This window comes from Marmota marmota, unplaced genomic scaffold, assembly GCF_001458135.2.
Source record: "Marmota marmota marmota unplaced genomic scaffold, marMar, whole genome shotgun sequence".
Classification (NCBI taxonomy): Eukaryota; Metazoa; Chordata; class Mammalia; order Rodentia; family Sciuridae; genus Marmota; species Marmota marmota.
Window position 1 is genome coordinate 5355015 of NW_026000196.1, and position 22425 is coordinate 5377439.

The 22425-nt window shown below is 42.7% G+C and overlaps 1 pseudogene; it reads left to right on the forward strand.

Moving 5' to 3' along the window:
• Window positions 1-5465: 5465 nt before the first annotated feature.
• Window positions 5466-10899, forward strand: LOC107148339 (annotated as a pseudogene).
• Window positions 10900-22425: the final 11526 nt, after the last annotated feature.

Here is a 22425-nt window from a genome sequence, read left to right on the forward strand (position 1 = left end):
AGTTTGGAGCTGGAAGTCTTGTTCGAAAGATTATGCGCCCATGCGGGTGCGAACTGTCTGGGGGGGGCCCGGGACAGGGGATATTTACCTAGACCTTGATAATTTGGTGCTTGGAGGGAATTTGGGATTTTAAACCTAAAGTAGTTTTAAAACACGTCTTAAACCCGAATGGTTTAAAGATGACGAAGTCTTTACTTTTCTTTAAACTTTAAAGTATTATTTAAAATTAGCCTAGCGCTGAGGCGCATACCTGTAACCCCAGGCGTTTGGGAAGCTGAGATAGAAGGATCTCGAGTTCAAAGCAAGCCTCAGCAATTTAGCAAGCTCCTGCCTCTAAATAAAATATTTTTAAAAGGGCAGGGGATGGGGCTCAATGGTTAAGCGGCTTTGGGTTCAATCCCTAGTACCAAATGTGTGTGTGTGTGTGTATTTACTTATATATTTATAATTAAATATATAATTAAAGCCGGCGCGATGGAGCACAACTGTAATCCCAGAGACTCAGGAGGCTCACAAATTTGGGCCATCCTCTGAAATTTGGTGAGACCTTATCTTAAAAAAAAAAAAAAAAAATGGATAGGGGATGTGCAATGTCAAGGTAATTCAATCCTTAGTAGGGGAGCAGTAATTTTCATTTCCTTCTAGGAGTTATCTGAAGAAGGTAATCAGAGATTCAGATACAAGATATGTGTAGAGTTTAACTTTAAAAAAAGTAAAATGGGCCTGGTGCAATGATGCAGGTCTGTAATCCCAGTGACTCCACAGGGCTGAGAGAAGAGGATGGCAAATTTGAGGCCAGCCTCAGCAAATTAGCAAGGGCTTAGTGAGACCCTGTCTCAAAAAACAAAAAGGACTGGGGATGTACCTTAGCAGTAAAGAAAGCATCCCTGGGTTGAATCCCCAGTACCATGTTGTCCACTTCACTTCCTCTCACTGCAGCAGACTCAGGCTGATTTCAGAGATGTGAACATGTGCCTCTCATCAATGGGATCTAGAATTAATGAAATATGGTATTTGCAAAGAAGAGGGGTAAAAAGGAAGGTTGGTTAGAATTTGTTTAAGGAGATTGACCCAGTCTTTCACCTGGTTGAATCTGCCTGTTTAATCCGGCTCCTGCCTGATCTCTGAAACTTTTATAGTCTGCTTTTCCAAGCAACATTCTCAACAGTTACTGCCCCAACATTCAGCCATTTTCTCTTTTATGTAAGTTTTCCAGGGCTGCCTGCCATAACAAAGAACCAGAAGCAAATTATTCTCACAAGTCTGAAGGCTAGAAATCCAAAAATGACATGCTGGTGCTCTGCCTCTCTCTTTTCTCTTTGTTCTCCTCTCTCTTTCTCATATGGCTCTAGAGAATTCTTCCTTGCCTATTCTAGCTATCAATCCTTGGTGTTCTTTCAGTGTTTTCACATTGTGTTCCTTCTGCATGTCTGTCTCTTGTCAAAATTTCCCCTTTTGATAAGGACATCAGTGTTATTGGACTAGGGTCCAACTTAATGATTCGACCCATTTTAACTTAGTTACCTCCATAAGACCCTATTTCCAAATAAAATCACATCTTTTTGGACAGAGTTCAACCCATAGTACTTTACATCAGTCATCTACTATCCTCATGGAATATAGAGCCTGATGGGGAACAAACATTAGACAAATTCTAAAACAGATGAATATAATAATGATAATCTTTAAAAAATGAGGGGAAAGTGAAGCAGGCGATAAAAAATTACATTGGTGCTGCGCATGGTGGCACACAGCAGCTAGGGAGGCTGAGGCAGGAGGCTCAAGAGTTCAAAGGCCAGCCTAGGCAACTTAGCAAGACCCTGTCTCTAAATACAATATAAAAAGGGCTATTTGGGATGTGACTCAGTGGTTAAGTGCCTCTGGCTTCAATTCCTGGTAACAACAACAACAACAAAAAAAAAAAAAAATTACACTGGCTAAGCAGGTTAAGAGCTTTGTTTAAACTTTGAGGGATAAGGAACAACTTTTCTAAGGCAGGTTTAAGGATGTTTAAATTGAACTTTTATGGGCAAGTAGGAGTTTAACAATGGGGAGTGAGGTAGAGGCAGGGAAGGACAGGTAGGAAAAAAAAACGTTTGGGGCACCTTTGAAAGACCCAGACTGAAAGCAACTAGAGAATTTGAGGAGTGGAAAGAAGGTGTTGGCGCTGGGGAGCTCTGTGGTGGTGAACAAGGCTGGGGTAAGAGAAGAGGCCAGAGAAGCAGTGGGTACATTGCCTGGAGACCTCCTGCGCCAGTATTTTGGATATTATATTGAGGATAGGAAGACAATGGAAGGTTTTAAGAAAAGAATGGTGATATGATTTGTTTTTTGAGATGAGCACCCTGGCTACTAGGTGGAAAATTGAACATAGAGGCACAAAGAGATTCTACAGATCATCTGGGAAGTTGTCTTCCAAACTCACGCATCAGAGAGTGTCCAAGGCAATTCACTGTATGCAGAAAGAAAATAGTAAGACTTTTATTTCTTTCCTTTTTTATTTTTTATTTTTTTGTTTGATGGCTCACTCATTCATTGGATATCTTTTTTTGTGCCAAATTGTATTTTTCTTGAACCCGATTAAGTGAATTTGGGGATTAATTGATTGGGTTTTAGCTAAAATAACTTTCAAAAAATGAACAAGTGGCCTTATAATATTTTCGGTATGTTATGTCCTTAAACATTAGTAACTTCATTTTGGTTCAGGGACTCAGAACTGAAACTTATAAACTGCCAAGAACAAGAAACTTAAGATACCCTATTCCCATTGCAAACCCCCAAAGTCCCTAAATACAAAAACCTGCTGTTACCCAGCCACCTGCACCCAAGACCATTTCCAGCTTGCTCTTATTCCTTGTTAAATGCATTCTGCTGTCATATATACCTTATTAAAATAAACAAATAAAGATTTTTAAAAAGAGAGATAAAATCTGTATTCAAGTGACTCTGCCTGCTATGCCTGGCAGAAGGGCAGCCTAGCTGATGCTCTCTGTTAATAAACCTTTGCTTGAACTCAGAGATGTGTCTCACATGGATATTTACACCATCTACCCTAACAATAATAATACAATCACAAGGAAACCACATGAAAATCATAGGTTTCCTTCCTAGTATGAGATCTTTGTCAGTCACATTTTTTTTTTCAAGTTTTTGTTGTCAGCCACATTTTGAGATTTTAAAAGACAGACTGTTTGTGGGGCCTGGTGGTCCACACCTGTAATCCCAGGGACTCTGGAGGCTGAGGCAGGAGGATCACAAGCTCAGGGCCAGCCTCAGCAACTTAGTGAGACCCTGTCTCAAAATAAAAAATAAAAATGGCTGGGGATACAGCTCAGTGGTAGAGCACCCCTGGGTTCAATCCCCAGTATATGTATGTATGTATGTATATACAAAAATTATATATACTTTTTTTCTCACAATTTCAATTGTTTCAGTCTATGATCCACAGACTCCATTGCTCTGGGCCTGAGGTAAGGAGAACATCATGGCAGAGGGAAGCTACTCAGTTCACCGCAGCCAGGAGACAGAGAGAGAGAGAGACTTTAGGGGACATTGTAGATCCAAACCATAATGCCACTGGTCCATACTGTTTATGATGATGGCTTTGGACAGGGTGCAAAGGATGGAGCCATGATTGTATTTTGGGTATATTTTGAATGTAGAGCTGACAGAACTTGCAAACAGATTGCAGTGTATAATGGTAACTTGTTGGAAGCCGCGAATGAATTACAGATCTGTTTGAACCATCTCAAGGCCAAGGCGATGCCCTTCTGAAAATGTTCGGTGGTATCTGGCTGATTTGAGACAGCTCAGTCGCTGGTAACGCTCTCCTCAAGGAGAGTCCTGGGTCTCACAGAATTTATTGGTTCAAATAGCCTTAGGTTCAAACGCCAGCTGCTCCAGGGTGGAAGAGATGTGGATATGGTCAATAGCCTTGAGACGCCAGCTGCCCAAAGGAGGAAGAAATACCCCACACAAGCTGATGAGCCCAATTGGACTGTTTTCCTTACAACCTCACTTTTGTTTATCTTGAAGAAGCTTTCTCACAATAAATCCTTTGGATGTCTAACCTATACAATAAATGTGCGGAGCCCAGGGTCTTTGTTCAGTAAGATCCCATCAGGACTGGCCCCACCCAGTCCCACTTTCACTATTTTCATTTCATGTCTTTTGTCTTTATTTCTTATTCTCCCTATATTTTCTAATCTGTTCATCACCTGTGTTCGCAGAACTGTTTTGTGCTGAGCCAGTTGCACAAGTCACTTAGGGCCTGAAAGGTGAAGAAAAGATAAAGAAGACTCATTGAAGAGGCAGTGGAAGGCAGAATATCAAAGGTTCTAGTTAACCAAGGTTAGATTTGAAATGTCTATTGGACTCCCAAGCCAAAATGTAAGGTGTGCAGTTAGATATATGATTCTGCAGCTCTGGGGAAACATTGAGACAGAGAGGTAATTTGAAAATGATCAGTAACTAGCTGTCATTTAAAGCCTTGGGACTGGATGAGCTTACCAAGGTGCTTTAGCATTGAGAGGTTAGAAAGAGGAGAGGACAGCTGAGTGTCCACTTCAATAGAAGGACACTGTGATCTGAATGTTCATGTCCCCCTGAAATTCATGTTGTAGCCTAATCACCAATATGATGGTATTAGGAGGTAGGGCCTTTTGAGAGATTATTAGATCATGAGGGCTCCAATTAGTACCTTTATAAAATAGGACCAAGGGGGCTTATTTGCCCTATTCACTGGGTGAGGCCATAGTGAGACGGGCCATCTGTGACCAGAAAGTGGGTCCTCACTAGACACTAAGTCTTCTAGGGACTTGACCTTGGACTTCTAGCCTCTAGAAATGTGTGACATAAATTTCTGTTGTTTATAAATTATCTGGTTCATGTTATTTTGTTATAGCAACACAAATGGACTAAGAGAGGAAAACTAGGAGAGTTTCATTAATGGAAATCCAGTGGAAAATGGTTTCAAGAATGAGAGAGTTGTCAGATTTTTTTTTTCAAAAGGATTCACAGCATGGGGGCTAGGGTTGTGGCTCAGAGGTAGAGTGCTTGCCTCACATGTGCAAGACCCTGGTTCAATCCTCAGCACCACATAAAAATAAATAAATGAAATAAAGGTATTGTGTCCAAGTACAACTAAAAAGATAAATATTAAAAAAAAAAAAGATAGATAGCAGGGGAGCTGGGGTTGTGGCTCAGTGGTAGAGTGCTCACCTAGCATGTGTGAGGCACCAGGTTTGATCCTCAGCACCACATATAAATAAATAAAATAAAGGTATTGTGTCTAGCTACATCTAGAAATAAATATTTAAAAAAAAAGATGCCAGGCTGGGGATGTGGCTCACGCGGTAGCGCGCTCGCCTGGCATGCGTGTGGCCCGGGTTCGATCCTCAGCACCACATACAAACAAAGATGTTGTGTCCGCCGAAAGCTAAAAAATAAATAGTAAAAAAAAAAAGATGCCAAGGAGTATGAATAGGATATACTTGACCATGGATTGATGGTGCTTTGACTGGGTGGTGCGTATGTGAAGATTCATTGTCTACTTCTGCATATGTTCAGAATTCTCTATAATAAGAAGGAGATGGCAGAAGAGGGGACTACTTTATAGAATTTTAAAAGTGTTTTCTCTAGGTGTTACATTATTATTATGTACACATCTTATAGAAAGATTTTTTTAAGTCCTTTTATTCTCCCCCACTTATAATATAAATATCCTCTATTTTCTTTACAAATATTGATAACCACATTAGATAATGTTACAATTTTTGCTTCAACCACCAAACATAATTTAGAAAATGCAAGAAGGAAAGCTTATTAAATTTACCCATAGTTTTACTTTTTCCATTGTTTTTTTTCTTTCCTGATGTTCAAAGATTCCAAGATTCCTTATTCTATCCTTTCCAATTCCTCCCCCCCATACTAGGGATTTAACCCAGGGCACTTTATCACTGAGCCACATTCCCAGCCCTTTTCATTTTTTAAATTTTGAGTCAGAGTCTCACTGAGTTGCTTAGGGCCTTGCTAAGTTGCTGAGGCTGGCCTCAATCCTGTGATCCTCCTACCTCAGTCTCCTAAGTTTCTGGGACCACGGGCACATGCCACTGCACCTGGCTTATCATTTCCTTTTTTAAAAAATCATTTTTTTCTGATTCTAAAACTTCTTTCAGCTACTTTTTTTAGAGTCCATCCACTGGCAGTAATTTCTCTACCTCGTAATGTCTTAATTTTTTCTTTATTCTTGAAGGATATTTTCACTGGATGTAGAATTCTGGGTTGACGGTCCTTTTCTTTTAGCACTTAAAAATATTGTTTTTTTTTCTTTTTAAGGAGAGAGAGAGAGAGATAATTTTTTAATATTTATTTTTTAGTTCTCAGCGGACACAACATCTTTGTTTGTATGTGGTGCTGAGGATCGAACCCGGGCCACACGCATGCCAGGCGAGCGCGCTACCGCGTGAGCCACATCCCCAGCCCCAGCACTTAAAAATATTGTGCCACATTTACCTGGCCCCATGTGTCCTTCAATAACACCATGAGTGAAGGAGCCTCCTAACCATTGAGAGGTGGGGGAAATCCCAGCTTCCCCCTCTGCCTTCTGACACCATCCAGCAGGAAGAGGAAGGTGCCTCATTATCACTGGGTGGTGGTGGAAGTCCTTGCTCTCTATGTGACCTCCTCTGCTACTACCTGGGAAGCTAGGCTGAACCTGGGTGTTTATTGTCTAAAAGGTCTCTGTGTTGCTAAGCTGCCCTTTTCCTAGTTCCTTGTCTAGAGAGAGTAGATTTGTCTTGGGGCTTTTGTGGTCTGTGTCCACCAATGTATTAGGTTTCCAGCTTCTCCAAAATCCAATCAGAATATATAAATGCAAAAAAGAATCCAGGAAATTTCTTGGGTCCCAAGATCCCTGGGCAATCTCTTCTCTCAACCCTTGAGAATATTCTTATATTTGTGATATGTATATGTGTGTGTGAATGATATATATCTTATATTTGATATATGATATGGCTTATATATTTGTGATATACATATACATACAATATGCAAGGGTTTTAGCTTTGCTTAGTGGGAGGAGTAGGCATAAATGTACCTACTTCATTTTGTCTGGAACTAGAAGTTGGGTGCCCTTATTTTTTATTATAACCATTTTATCATGTTGTCTACTTTTTATTTGTCCTTGTGTATTTAGTGCCTAGCAAAACATGAACTTGATAAATTATTTTTAAATCGAATTAAAAGTGTTACCAAGCATTTCTTTTCCAGAAGTTAGCAATGCATGCAGATAATGCAAGTTACCACCAGAGGGCAGCAACCCTTCCATAGTAGCTCTGAAGCCTGCACCCCTCTCCAGAATCCAACCTTTTACCAAAATTGCTTGTTCATAGTTTGTGTGAGAAAAGCAGGATCCTCCCAGGGAAAAGAGGGATCTTGAGTAAGTGACAGGCTGCACCTGGAATGTGTGGGTCCCATTCTTTTGGAGAAGAATGCTTCTTCCTCTCCCCAATAAAGGGAAGAGATCCCACATATTCCCAGCATCTAGTGGGGCAGTCACAATGTTGGGCACTCCTCACAGTAATTCCACAAGGTAGTCATTCCTTCCTTTTACAGATGAGGAAGTTGAAGCTCAGAGAACCTCTCAAAGAGGAGGAGTGGATGGCTGGTATTCCATGGGCAAGGAGGCCCAGGCAGTGGACATGGCCAGGGAAGCTATGCCTCTCCCCTTGCTGTTCCACATCCGGAAAGCCTCGGAACCCTGAGAGTGTTCCCCACTTTTCTTTAACAGGGAGATAATCCACTCTGCTTTTCAGAGCTGTGGGATCTAGGGCCAAGACCAGCTATATAACTTGCAGGGTACAAAGTGAAAATTCAGGGCCCCTTGCTTACAAACTAAGAATTTCACAATGGCAACATCAGAGCATTCAATCAAACACAAAAACCTAGGCATGAGATTTGTGTGTGTGTGTTGGGTGGGTGNTTTTTGGTACTGGGGATTGAACCCAGAGGTACTTCATCACTGAGCTATATTCCTAACCCTATTTATTTTTTATTTTTGAGACAAAGTCTCACTGAATTTCTAAGAGCCTTGCTAAGTTTCTGAGTTTGGCCAGGAACATGAAATCCTCCTGCTTCAGCCTTCTGAGTCACTGGAATTACAGGTGTGCACCACCACGCCTGGTTGCATATATGTTTTTATTTCTATAATAAGGAGGTTGGATAGACAATAGTTCTTAAACCTGGTTACACATTAGAAACTCCTGGGACTTTAAAAATAAATGTCAGCCCCACCCCTAAAGATTCTAATTGAACTGGATTAAGATGAAGTCTGGGCACATGAATACATTCACCCTCATTCTGAGACCCTGGTATCTACATGTAACAAGGATGAAAATGTCCTTCTCCTCCTCTAAAAAAAGCAACAGAATTGTCTGGGTGATCTAGCTCCAGTTGGACAGGGAGTCTTAAGGTCTCATATCTAAGAAGTTTAACAGGCAAAGACACAAAGAATGTATGTTCTTGTGGGTCTAGATTGGGGATGGGTCTTCTGGGGGATACTGTGTCTCTGCAGCCATTTGCCCAACTGTCCATTCATTCTGCTGAGAGCTCCACACTCCATTGCTGATGGTCTCTGGGGGATGCCATCCATTTGTAGTAGTATTTCTAGGCATGAAGGGAACAACAATGGCTTTCTCACTCCTTCTGGAAACTTCTAGTTTGCCTGAGCAATGTGTGTAGAACTGTTAAAGAAAAGAAAGTAAAAATGGAAATAATGTTTATTGAGCACTTTCTGAGGGTCTGGCATTACACTTAGGAGCAGTATTGAATCCTCCAGAAATCCTTCTAGTTAAGTATTTTTCTTAAACCCCATTTTTACAGCTCAGAACAGTTGGGTAATATCATACAGTTGCTGAATATCATACAGCTGATTGAGTGGTCCCTCCTTTACCCCAGTAGTATTCCCTGGTAAAACTCTGTCTAAGGGACACTGTGATCCCAGACCTCTGTGGCACTGGCCCTCCCTTTTCTGGCCAGGAGAGCGTGGCTGAAGGTAGTGGGGCATGACCCAGGCCTGCCTTATCTTGGCTGCTCAAATCCCAGAAACCCCTCACATCAGGCCCTGTGGAAATGGTCTGGAACACTGCATCCTTTCACAGATGTAGGAACTCAAGGACAAAGGAAAATGCCTGGGGAGGCAGCCCAGGTACCTCACAGGAGCCCATCAGGAGATGTAGCCAGAGCAGATGGGAGCTATGGGGCCTCTGAGAAGAGCTGAAAATCCCTATGAATTCAGACTCATTCTCTGAAGCCAGTCATGCTGCAAAGAAGCTGGGTCTACCAGCCACAACTGAAGTGGTCCTTACCCTGATGTCCATCAGCCTCTGGTCATTTGAACAGGGGATAGCCTTGTTTTGGGGGAAGAGGCTCAAATTCCCCTCACTATATTTGGGATATGGGGGAGCTGATAGAAGCTCAAGGAAAGAGTGAGGTCCTGGGTGAAGGAGTGGGAAAGAAAGAAGACTCCAGGCAGCTTGGGGGTGGGGGAGTGCAGAATCATAGTTTTCCTAAAGGAGCTATAGCCAGAGTAGAGGCTGGAGTGAATGTGGAGGCCCAGGTGCCGGAGCTGAGGTCCCAGTCCCTAGGAATCTGCATCACCCCCTTCACCAGTGTGGGCCTGCAGCTTTACAACCTAGAGCTGGCCAGAGCCAGTGAGTCCCACACCAGCTAATAGGAGCCACGAAGAACAACTTCTAGTGTATTGTGAATCCCAGGGCTGCCAAGTGGTTTGGAAGCAGAGGGCTTCAAAAGCTTTCTTCAAAAGCACAGAGTCATACTCAGGCATGGGGACTCAGTCTATAATCCCAGGACCCTGCCTTACCCACCTCAGCAACTTAGCAAGACCTTATGTCAAAAAATAAAAAGGGCTGGGGATGTAGCTCAATGGTGAACTGCCCCTGGGTTTGATCCCCAGTACCCTTAGTCCCCTTTCACCCTGCCTCACCCACCTAGTCAGCCTCTGTGCCCCTCTGTGATCACACTTTCATCAGTCAAGAATCTTACTCAGACTTTCTACAATTAGGAAAACACCCAACTTCAGGTAACTAAACATCTGCAATGGCTTTACCAAATGGGACTTTGTGATTGTCACATACCAAGCAGTTTGAAGGAAATTGTTCCAGAAGAAGAGCAGCATTTCCATGATGTCCTGGATGTTTCAGGCTCTTGTCTTTCTACTCTGGGCGGGGGGGGTTTGACTTAACCCCCTGCATGGTCACAAAGTGACTGCCCCACCTCCAGCCTCATGTCTGTATCTGCCTTTTCCATAAGGCAGAAATAAGGAAGGAGGAAATTGTGGCCACTGTGTTAGGAAAGCAAAGCCTATCCCAGAAATTTTTAGTACATATTGGCTTAGCCCACATATGGCAGAACTGTGTCACATGGCCACCCTAGCTGCACAGGAGTCTGAGAAAGTATTCAACTGGGTACACTGTTACCATAAAAGACAATTGGGCAGAGCAATGTGAAGAAGAAGAGATGAGAATGACCGCCCAGAGTGACCAAAACCATATGGTGCTGCATCCCTGTGTCCAGGCCTGCGTTCTTCCACCATGGCCACCAAGTCCAAGGGAAAGCTGAAGGGGATGCTAAAGGAGATAGAGCCACGGTGAAGGAGGAACCGCAGAGAAGATTCACCAGGCTGTCTGCTAAACCTGCTCCTCCAAACCAGAGCCCACGCCTGAAAAGGACCCCGGCAAAGAAGGGAGAGAAGGTACCCAAAGGGGAAAGCTGAGCTGGTAAGGACGGGAATAGCCCTGCCGAAAGTGGAGAGGCCAGGACAGACCAGGCACAGAAGTGGAAGGTGCTGGAGATGCCAAGGGCGCTGTGTGTTTCCAGTGACTATAAAGATTGAAATAGTATTATTATCAAGCTTTATAAAAATGCAGAATTTTGTTTTACTTAAAAAAAAGACAATAAATGTTATTAGCACACAGAACACTTCACTGTTGTTTTGGGGAAAGTAGACACCAGCAGAATGTCTCCAAAGCTAGACTGCTGTGGGGAAGCGCCTTTCCCTCCTGGTTTTGAGGGACTTCCTCTGGGCTCCCAGGAGGAGGGGTTCCCTCAGGTTGGCACACACAGCCACCTTGGCACATATGCTTTGTGGTGTGGCAAAACTCAAACTCATCCTCTTCCTCTCTGCTGTCAGCTTAGACTTAACTCCCCTAAACCCAGAGACCTGTTGGGACCTGACTCCTGACAAATTGGTTTTACTAATGTGTTGGGCAATCTGGACTTTCCAGTGACATCATTGAGACAGTGTCCCTCAAAAGAGCAGCAGATCCTTTTCTAGATTGTGGATCTTCAGACTGATAATTCTGCCATTCTCATTTCCTGAAAATCAGGGTCAGCTCATGAAAATTTATTAAACAACAAGCTAAACATGAAATGTCAACTGTCACTCTTAAATCCCTATTCAAAGCATCAGATGAAGACTTCATTGGGTTTTATAGCGGCTTTCTGATTTTGGTAGCTCATCCAAGAAGGGAATTTGAAAGTTTCTGTATATTGTTAATGATTGTTTGTTCTGTGTCCTACCTGGAATACCATGAATTTTTATGAAAAGTATCTTTAATAAATATGGACACAGGGGGCTGGGATTGTGGCTCAGTGGCAGAGCACTTGCCTAGAGTGTGTGAGGCACTGTGTTCGACGTTCAGCACCACATATAAATATATAAAGAATAAAGGTACATCAACAACTAAAAAATATTTTTTAAAAAAAGATGAACACAGTTTGGCTTTGGAAAAAGAAAAAACTGGGCTTCTATTAGTAAAGAAGAAAGGGGACTAGATATTGGGTAGGCAACTAGTCGTGTTCCCCACTGTAAATATAAAATTACATTATAATATTGCACTTTATCAAATCAAACCCTCCACTAGAGTTTTTGATGTATCACCTAAGAGGCATGCCCTTCTCCAGCACCTGACACGTTCTTGAGAGTTAGCACATTCTCTTCTGTCTTTCTGTCTCACTGCATGATACCATCTACCACAGGCCCTTGCCAGAGCTGGCACCATGCTGTTTGGACATTTAGTCTCTCAAACTCACAACTGTGAGCAAAATAGACCTCTTTAAACAACAACAACAACACAGAATTAGCACATCCTAGTTAATTCATAATTGCCACGGCAGGGGCCCTTGATCACCCACCAGTTGCTTCCTGGATCATCTAGCCAGGAGTTCTCTGTCATTTCCAGCAGGCTAACTCTCTTGCATTCAGAAAGTAAGCATTTCAGAATGTGTTCCAACTATTTAATTGCTTCATAACAAACATTCAACCTAGAGCTGCCCCAACATTCAGTGACCTCTAGCAAAACCAAGCATAACTTTGCTGACCAATCTTTCCTTTGGGCAGGGCTCAATGAGGACAGTTTGTCTTTTTCTTGTGGCACCAGCTTGACTGGAGCTAAAGGATCCAATGGTCATCCACTGAATTTTTATTTCTGTCATTTTTTTATGCATAAAAATTGATTTAATTCTTTTTTCAAATCTACTTGGTCTCCCTTTATAGTAATCTTTAAAGTGATGGAAATATTAAATAACTGCTATTGTGCATCTTTTCCCAGCTCCATGTTCAGTGACATCACTTTGGGAGTTTGCAGTCAGCCATGGTGGGAGAATTTACAACATGGAAATTATCAAATGTTGTGAATCAGGGTTTGGTTTATTGCTTTATTGATTGTCTAGACTTAAAGAGAGCTATGAAAAAATATTAATAATTTAAATTAAATTTTAAATTGTATTGTATCTGTAGCCATGATATTGTGACTGGTACAAAAAAAAATCAAGAAAATATTCCTTCAGTGTCTGAAAATTATTATCTGATCCAGCAAGAAAGTAGGTTATGTTGTTGAGTAATGAATGAAGTTTCAACAAGTCTTCATTGTTTCATTTCATCTTCCTCTTTCACATAAAAGTGTCAACCAACATTCATGTTATAACTATGTGAATTGCAGCCAGGGGCTGGCTGCAGATACAAGAAATGGCAAAAATCAACAAAAGTATTTTGTGAGAATCCATTGTCTATGTGGAATTCATAATAAAGAGTGATGCGTATTTTATTATTACTTGTAAGTGATATGCTACATTTCCTTTGTATCAGTAATATTTGTATATGTATAGGCACACATTTCCCCCCACATCACTGTATGAACCCTAAGACAGCCATCAAAGTGCATCCTGAAGGTCTGAAAACTTCAGGGTACCATAAGTTTTTAGTTCTACGGGTTATTTACTTTTGTGTTTGCTCAGTGAGACATTTTAAAAGATATTTTGTTGAATATTTTATTCAGCACTTACTTTTTTTTACTAGAAGGACCATTCAAACTCATGTTTTCCATTGACTCCCAGCTACAAGGAGTTTGACTAAACTCTTGTCCAGGGATTAGTTTATATCCTGTTCAACAAAAAGGATGCAGACTCAGCCATGTCAGTAGGAGCCGTGAACTAGTACTTGACTGTGATGCCACTTTCTGTCTTCTCATTAAACATGTTTGGCTTGATGGTGAGGTTTGGGCGTCTCCATTATTTTGTTTTGTTTGCATTTTGTGAATGTTTCAAGTGGCTTTGGTTTGGGTGGTTGTCCCATAGTCCCGATTAGTTTGGGCAGAATAGCATGCCACACAAAGGGAGCCATTCATTGTAATCATCCTGGGCTGCCAGGAAGCTTCTGGGTCCCTGTCTCAGCTCTGGCTGTTAAATATAAAAGTATGTTTTTGTAGTAAGAACCACAGACTGGGTTCCTTAAGCAACAGAAATCTTTTCCTCACAATTCTGGAGGCTGGAACCCAAGATCAAGATGGTGGCCAGTTCAGTTCCTTGATGAAGACTCTTCCTAACTTGCAGATGGCCACCATTTCACTGTGGGCTCCTGTACTGGAGAGAACTGGCAAGTTCTTTAATGTCTCCTTTTATAAGTACACTAATTCTACAGGACCAGGGCTTCATTTTTATGACTCTATTTAACCTTAATGACTTCCTCATTCCAAATACAGCCATGGTGCAGACTACAGCCTCAACGTATGAATTTAAGGGACATAATATTCAGTCCATAGCAGGTACTGTGGTTTAGCCCACAGACTCCCATTTCCCAGCCTTCTATTCTCACCATTAGCTCTCTTGCTCCATTTCTGGTTGGTTAGGAGAATTGTGTGAGAAACTTTTACCTTGTTGTTCACAGTCAGGGATTCATTCTGGGCTTGCTGACCTCTTCCTTGGTTCCTGGTTCCTAACCTCAAGCCAAGTAAGGCTGCATATCAAATCCAGCCCCAAGGATTGGCCCCACCATCCATAATGCTCTACAGGCAGGATCTTCCCTAGAGACAGGAAGTCCTGTTTCAGATTTTCACTTAAGACCCATTCCATCTCTGGGAGTCCCAAAAAACTGGGTGGGACCCAGTGACATTCCAGGAAGTCTGGCTTGCACACACTGCAGGTAAAGAGACCTTGCCTAACATGTGTGAGGCACTGGGTTCAATCCTCAGCACCACATAAAAATAGATAAACAAAATAAAGGCATTGAGTCCATCTACAACTAAAAAAAATTTTTCTTTTGTTAAAAACCTATGTGATTTACCACCTTAGGAAATCAAATGTTACTCAGATATTTGAACCATCCTTTGCAACATCTCTGATTCCCTTTCCTTTGCTATCACCCTGAATTTGGAGGATATTTTTCCCATTCATTCTTTAACAAAAAGAAAAAAAATACATCCCTTAAATACGTCTAAAATTTTGCATTTTCAACTCTCTCACAATGACCTACCCAAAATCATGTTTACAATTTTGCATTTGATGTTATTTGGTGACAAGTTACTTAAATTATAATTGTGATATTTAGTCATCATCATTCATTTATATTTTTGAAGAATGAAAAAAAATCTAACATATAAATTGATTTTAAATGTTATTGAATGTTTCCAAATACAGCTAATATAGTTGAAATATCAGTTATGTTTTATAGACAAATTAACAAAACAGTAATTTTGACTTTGCTGTTTTCCTTTCATAGTTTGGGGCCTTAAGCTTTCTACATGTTCCTATGGGGATGGAAACCTCCTAAGGCCTAATTCTGTGTCCAGAGTCCCTAAGGGGGATAACAGAACCCTAAGGTAGAACAAGAGCATTAAGAAAATCAGCAGCTATGGGGCTGGGGATGTGGCTCAAGAGGTAACGTGCTCGCCTAGCATGTGAAGGGCGCTGGGTTTGATCCTCAGCACCACATAAAAATAAAATAAAGATGTTGCATCCACCGAAAACTAAAAAAATTTAAAAAAAGAAAAAGAAAAAGAAAATCATCAGCTACACTAAAGGTGACAGTTTGGAGCATTCATTGGACCAGGCCTCTGACATGAGCAGTTCACATCTGTTAACTCACCCCTACCAAGTAGTTGCTACTGCCATTCCAAGTTCCAGAGGGCCGGGTAGAAAGGGCAGAGCTATGGTTGAACCCAGCCATTTTCTGAGCACCAAATGTACATATAAGGTTCCAAGTATTTTCTCAGACTTCTCACAAAAACCAGGTATTATTATTATCCCTGTTTTATAGGAAGAGAAACTGGTCCAGAGAGGCTCAGCAGCTTGCTCCAGATCTCATAGTGGAAAGGGACAGATTCTGTGTGAGTCCCAACATTGCCTGTGCTTCTCAGGGCTCCATACTTGCCACTTTGCAGCCAGGCTGAGTCCTCCCCTTCCTGCCCTTCTCTGCTCTCTCCTCTGTAACCTTGGTGGTTATATGTGGCAGGGGTGGGGGTGGGGGACTGACCGGGTGGGGGAGGAAAAAGGGGGGCACCAGTTACTTATTTCTGTTAGCCCAAAACACCTGCACTAGGGAAGGGGGTATCTGCAGGTCCCTGCCCAAGGCTGGCCACGTCCCCTCCCTACCCCGCTTCCTCTCACTCTTCCCCTGCTGCCCAGGGTAGGTGGGAGCCCACAGGCACAGGCCACTTTTTAGATGCGATAGTCTCAGCTGGCTGCCTTTCCTCCCACAGGTCTCACCTTATCTTGGGCCATCAGAATCTCTCCTTCCATCAGGTCCCCAGCTCAAGGTCACCTCCAGCAGGTTCCAGTTTTGCTTACTGCACAGGGCCCTTCTGCTTACCTGGAAATTGGAAGGGAAAGGATTTGTTGTTGTTGTTGTTGTTGTTGCTCTCACTCGGAGTCCCCCACTTTCCACACAGAAAACAAATCCAGAGTGAAGGTAGGAGGTGAAAGGACAATAGGTTTTAGACAGAAGACCAGGGTTTTGTCCCCAGGCTCTGGGCTTCACTCCTATAACCTTGGATTAGTCACTTTCTCTTTCTGGGCCTCTGTTTCCTCACCTGGAAAGGGCGTGTAAGGCCCAGAGGCTTTCTAAGATCCTTCTAGTAAGTGTGTAACTAAATCTGTTCCCTGCACCAGAGTGTTAGGTTTGTGACAGGTGTATATGTACTTTTTATTTATTGTGATTTTTCTTTAACTAGAACCGTTTATATTCTAATAAAATTTGTATATATGTATATAGTTTTTGCTTTAATTAGAAATATTGGCAAGCCCATCCCTGCCATCTCAGGAAGAAGCCCACTAACTGCTCAGCCAAGAGGGAAAAAGAAGACCAAGAAGTACCCAGTTTCTAGGTGAGAGAAGATGGGAGAAGGGGGTGGGAATCTCAGGTTTTCCATTTGGGAAGAGCACATCAAAAATGGGCTGTGTGAGTCCACTCCAGACCAATTAAGTCAGAAGTTCTGGGAGTGGAACTGTGAGTTTTAGAAACTTCTCAGATGAGTCTGATGTGCCCTGAGAGTGGAGAACTACCATTGGAGAGTGTCAGTTCTCATCCTTCCATGGCCTCTATGTCCCTTAAAAGGCTGGGTATCTGGCCTTGCCTGTGGACCTTCCCACTCAGTAAGTCTGGGATGGAGCCTGTATCAGTTTCCTATGGATGCTTTAACAAACCACCATGAACTCTGTGGCTTAAAAGTGTGAATCTATTGTTTTACAGTTTGGGGGGAGTGACTTTCAAAATGAGTCTCACCGGGTAAATGTTAAGGTTAGTGTAGGAAGAAGTTCCTTCTGGAGGCTCCACGAGAGAACCTATTTTCTTGCCCACCATTTTCAGTGCAAGTCCAATTGTCAATCTGACTGGATTAGCTTGGATCACATGCTCACCTCTACCCCTACACTGTGGATTGGAAGCACTGACCAGCCCAGGGTGGATGACATATCCTATCCCTGACCTACTCTAGTGAATGAGCAACTCACGAGGAGGTAGAGCAGGAACTCATGGGCTTTAAAAATCAGACATAACCAGGTTATTGATTCATTCATGAATTCAAAACATTAAGTATAAGGTACCAAACAAAACCGACCTAGTCCCTGCCATGTGAGTCATTTAAACCAGTGTATCAGTTATTTATTGCTGTGTAACAAATCACTTAAAACTCAATGTCTTACAACAACGACATTTCATATGCTCACGATGGGTTCACTAGACTTGGTGGGCGTTTCTTTTGGGCTCATTCATGTGCCTGCCCTCACCATGTGGTGCAACTAGGGCTGGATGAACTAAAGTGGCCTCACTCCCAGGTCTGGCAGTTGACAGGGGCTGTTAACTGGGCCAGGCACCTCCAGCAGGTTAGCTTGGGCTTCTTCATTTGGCTTCAGTGTTCCCAGAGGGCAAACCTAATGCATGTGTGATTTTCAACCTTATGATTGTGACATCTTGCTAATGTGCTATTGGCTCAAGTAAATCACTTGGCCAGAATCAGAGTCATTATGGGAAAAGGCTTTACAGGTTGTAGTTATGGAAGACATGATCAATTAGGGACATACGGTAATAATTGTTGGGACTCTCCAGCATCTACCTGCCCTGGCCCACAGTAGCACTCTACCTCTTCCTCCAAGAATCTCCCTCAGTGCAGGAGGACTCCTAACTTCCCACTAGGAAAGCAAGAGGACCCCATGGCTCCTGGATTCAGAGGTGCTATTGGGGAGGAGAAAGGAAATGGCGCAGCTGGCCCAGGCCTCTGTGTGTGTTTCTCACATCCTGGATGTTTCTACTATGATCAGGCTTCTAAGCCAAGAGAGACCATCCCCCACTGCCCTTCGGCCCACAGGTGGGCTCCACACTCACAGCCCTGTACTAAGGATGGCTCTGGTTCAGTGTGTGTCACCAGCAAGGAAGACCTAAAACTGGAGTTCTGCTGGGCTTGGCAATGCCCTTGCCCTTGGATAGGTGGGCACAGTCTAAATGGGGCTTCTGTTTATGCATATACAATTCTGGGTGGGGGCAGAGGCTAGTTATGGAACAGCTAGTTCTGGGGCACCCTGATGACCTGGGAAGGTCAGACCCTCAGGGCTACTCTTTCCTCTGGCCCTTTACCTGATGTGGAGTGTGATTACGAGTTCTCAGGTCTCTTTGACCATAAGGCTACAAAGAGGCTTTTCTGGTGAGCAAGTGGGTGACATCTAACTGTCATGCTAGGGTGACTATGACCTGTTTGCCCAGGATAGTTCTGTTTATACCTGCTGGCCTTGTGTAATTATTAATAATGCCCCTTTTCGTTATGGTTTGGATGATACCTGTGAAAGGTCACCCTGGTGAAGGCCCATGTTAATCCCAGAGCCCAGGAAGGTGACTGACCAGGAGCCAGCAACAGGAGCTCTGGTCTTGCACTGTTGCCGATAGTTTGGGGGATTTGGGCATGTCCCTTTTTCTCTCTGGTGGCAGTTGCCTTGTGACTGAATTGAGGGTTGTATCAGACAGCTCCTCCTAGCTGGGGAGTAAATGAATGTGAGATGTTCCCTCCACCCCAGGGGGATTCTGCCCCATTCACAGGTTGGTGAGGATATTGCTCCTTCTCTAACCTTTGGTCTCAGAGTCCTCCGGGGACCCAGCCATGTCCTGCTAGTTTTCCCCTCTTCCATTCTCTGCCTCAGCTAGCCTGAGTCTGACTCTCTGGGTCTCTGCCACAGAGCTCTAGGCTAGCAGGGACTACCTGTTCACCATCCCCTCCCCCATGCTTTGCTCCAATCAGACCTTTCTTTAACCTGCACCTCCTAGTTGTGTGAACTTTGGGAGAAATACTTAATCACCTGTGATTGTTTCCCCATCTGTCATGAGGGATAATGGTGTCATACAGGGACTCACCAAGGTATTATTACACTGACTTCTCCATCTTAATATTAACCATCTGGAGGGCCCAGACCAGACCTCATAGGGTTGTTTGAGGAACAAAGAAAGTGATTTGCAAGCACAAAGGCACTAGAAGTTTCCTCTCTGTAGCACTTTGTCACTGAAAGCTTCTGTGAAAACACTCAATCCTCAATTTTACCTCACAGATCACACGTTCCCACCTGCCATTTGACTAATACATGGGATGAAACAATGTGGACACTTTAATCCCTTTAAAATTATCACATAGTTTCTTCAGTCTTTACCCTAGCAAGACCGTGTTGTGACGTTCACCTTCCCTAACTTGCAACCTGTTGGCTTTGTTTTGGGATGTTTTGCTCCACTAGAGAGAACATCAGCTCTGCAATCTGTCACACAACTAACTGAAGCCTTGTCCCCTTTGAACCCCAATATCTTCTTTTTGATAAGGAAATAGTTGTCCCCAACTCTCAGAATCATGAGGGCTTATACAAGGTGGATATGAAAAGGATTTGTCCTGTGGTAGGACTCAGTAAATATAGGTTTCCTTGCATTTTATCCTGTTATCTTTCTGATTGCTGAGAATATACAATTTTCTGGGGGGTAAGATAAGAAAGTTTCTATTTTCTAGTTTCTATTGCTGCATAACAAATGATCCCCAAACTTAGCAGCTTAAAGCAATCACACTTTTGCTCAGGATTTTGTGGTAGAAATATTGAAAGGCTCCCCTGAGCAGTTTTTGCTGGAGGTCTCGATGCAGCTACAGTCAGATATTGGATGGGGTTGTCATCGTGTGAAGGCCCAAATGGGCTGTGTGCAAAATGACTCACACAGCTGGCAGCTGAGGCTGGCTGTCAGCTGGAGATCCATCTGGGACTGTCAACCAGACTGCCTACACATGCCCTTCCAGCAGGACAGTCTCAAGGTAGCTGGATTTCTTATAGAGGCTGATTTCCCCTCCCCAAAGCAAGCATCTCAAGGGGACCAGGTAAAGCTACGTGCTTTTTTTTTTTTTTTCCTTCTTCTTCTTTTTAATGACCTAGTCTCAGAAATCACATACCAGCCTGGCACAGTGGCACATGCCTGAAATCCCAGGCCAAGGCTGGAGGATCACAAGTTCAAGGCCAGCCTGGGCAACTGAGTGAGACTCTGTCTCAAAAAAATAAAAGAGCTGGGTATGTGGTTCACATAGCACATACTATCACTTCTGCCCAGATTCAGTAGGAGAGGACATGGATGGTGCCTTTTTTTTTTTTAGTTGTTGATGGACCTTTTATTTTTATTTATTTGTTTGTTTGTTTGTTTACATGTGGTGCTGAGGATTGAACCCAGTGCCTCACACGTGCTAGACAAGTGCTCCACCACTGAGCTACAATCCCAGCCCAAGGACCTTGCCTCTTTTTGGAAGGAATGCCCAGGTTATATTATTGACCATCACATGAGATGGAGACACTATTAAGGCCTTTTGGGGAATGTAATCTGTCATATCTCCCAATTTCTTTTTGTAAATTGGAGCTTTAAGCAGTCAGGATTCTTACTCATGAGCAAAGCCATCTTTTGTGGAAGGCCTTTACAGTTCACAGAATAGATATTCGACTAAAAGCCAGGAATGGAAAATGGACCAGAACCAAGGAGCTCTGAGGATTGGTTGGCAACTACTCACACAAAGGACAAAGTTGTCTCGTCCAAATGCCACAGGGGCACTACTGCTCAGAAACATATCACCTCCAAGTGCCCAGTTTCTTTGCAGTGTTCCTTAAAGAGCGGCATCTACCAAGATTGGTTGAATTCTAGGCTGCCTCCTGATTGGACCAGTGTGGACAGGAGGAGGAGCCATCTGGACCTTCAGAGATTACACATGGGAGGTTCTCCAAAGGACTAGTAGGGTAGTGGTGGCCAGCAGGGGGAGGTGAATGCTGGATATTCCCAAACCACAAATGCCCACCAGGGAGTCAGCAGACTCAGACACCCCACCTGAAGCAATCAGTACCCCCAGTCAAGGGAGGTAGGGACTGAGAGCTGAGGAAGCTCAGAGGAAGCAGAATGTTGTCTAAAGTATTAAAGGACTAGCACTTAGATTTAACTTGCTCCAAATGGTGGTAGGTTAGGCTTTGGGCTCAATACTAGGAGGAACTAATCTTTTTTTAAAAAATGATTTTAAGGGGCTGGGGATGTGGCTCAAGCGGTAGCGCGCTCACCTGGCATGCGTGCGGGCCCGGGTTGGATCCTCAGCACCACATACAAACAAAGATGTTGTGTCCGCCGAGAAACTGAAAATAAATATTAAAAAAATAAATAAATAAAAATAAAAAATGATTTTAAAAATATTTTTTTGTTGTCGATGGACTTTTATTTTATTTATTTATCTGCAATGCTGAGAATGGAACCCAGTGCCTCATTCATGCTAGGCAAGGGCTCTACCACTGAGCTACAACACCAGCCCTTATTTAAAAAACAAAACAAAACAAAAAAAACATTAATTATATTTTTAACATTCGAATAAGCCATAGTGTGTGTGTGTGTGTGTGTGTGTGTGAGAGAGAGAGAGAGAGAGAGAGAGAGAGAGAGAGATTTGTTTAAAGGAACGCAGTGAAAGTCCCCCCCTTCTGTTACCACCCACTCCTCACTTCATTCCCCACCTCTTCTGATTTAATAGTGTGGGCTTGGGGCTGTAGCTCAGTGGTAGAGTGTTTGCCTAGCATGCATGAGGCACTGGGTTTGATCCTCAGCACCCCATAAGAAAATAAGGTAAAGGCATTCTGTCCATCTACAACTACAAAAAAAAATTTTTTTTAAAAAGATTTTAATAGTGCTTTGTGTGTGCGTTCCTATTTATTTTTTCCTTTTGCGTTTTCATTTTTAATTGTAATGAGGAAATTTTTTTACTTTATTTTTAAAATTGTAAAATATACACAATAAAAATTTACCATTTTAACTATTTTTCAAGTGTACAGTAAAGTAGCATTAATCATATATAAGCACATTATTGTGCAAGCATCAACACCATCCATCTCTAGAACTTCTTTTTTTTCCTTTTGCCGTACTGGGGTTGAACCCAGCGGCGCTCTACCACTGAGCCACATTCCCAGCTCCCCATTTTTTATTTTTACCAAGCATGTTTCCACTTTATTCAACACTTAATCAGAACAATACTTTTGGCATCTATATAGTGCATATATTTAAAAAGTGCAAAATATTGACCATACCATATGGTTATGAAACGGAATGGACCT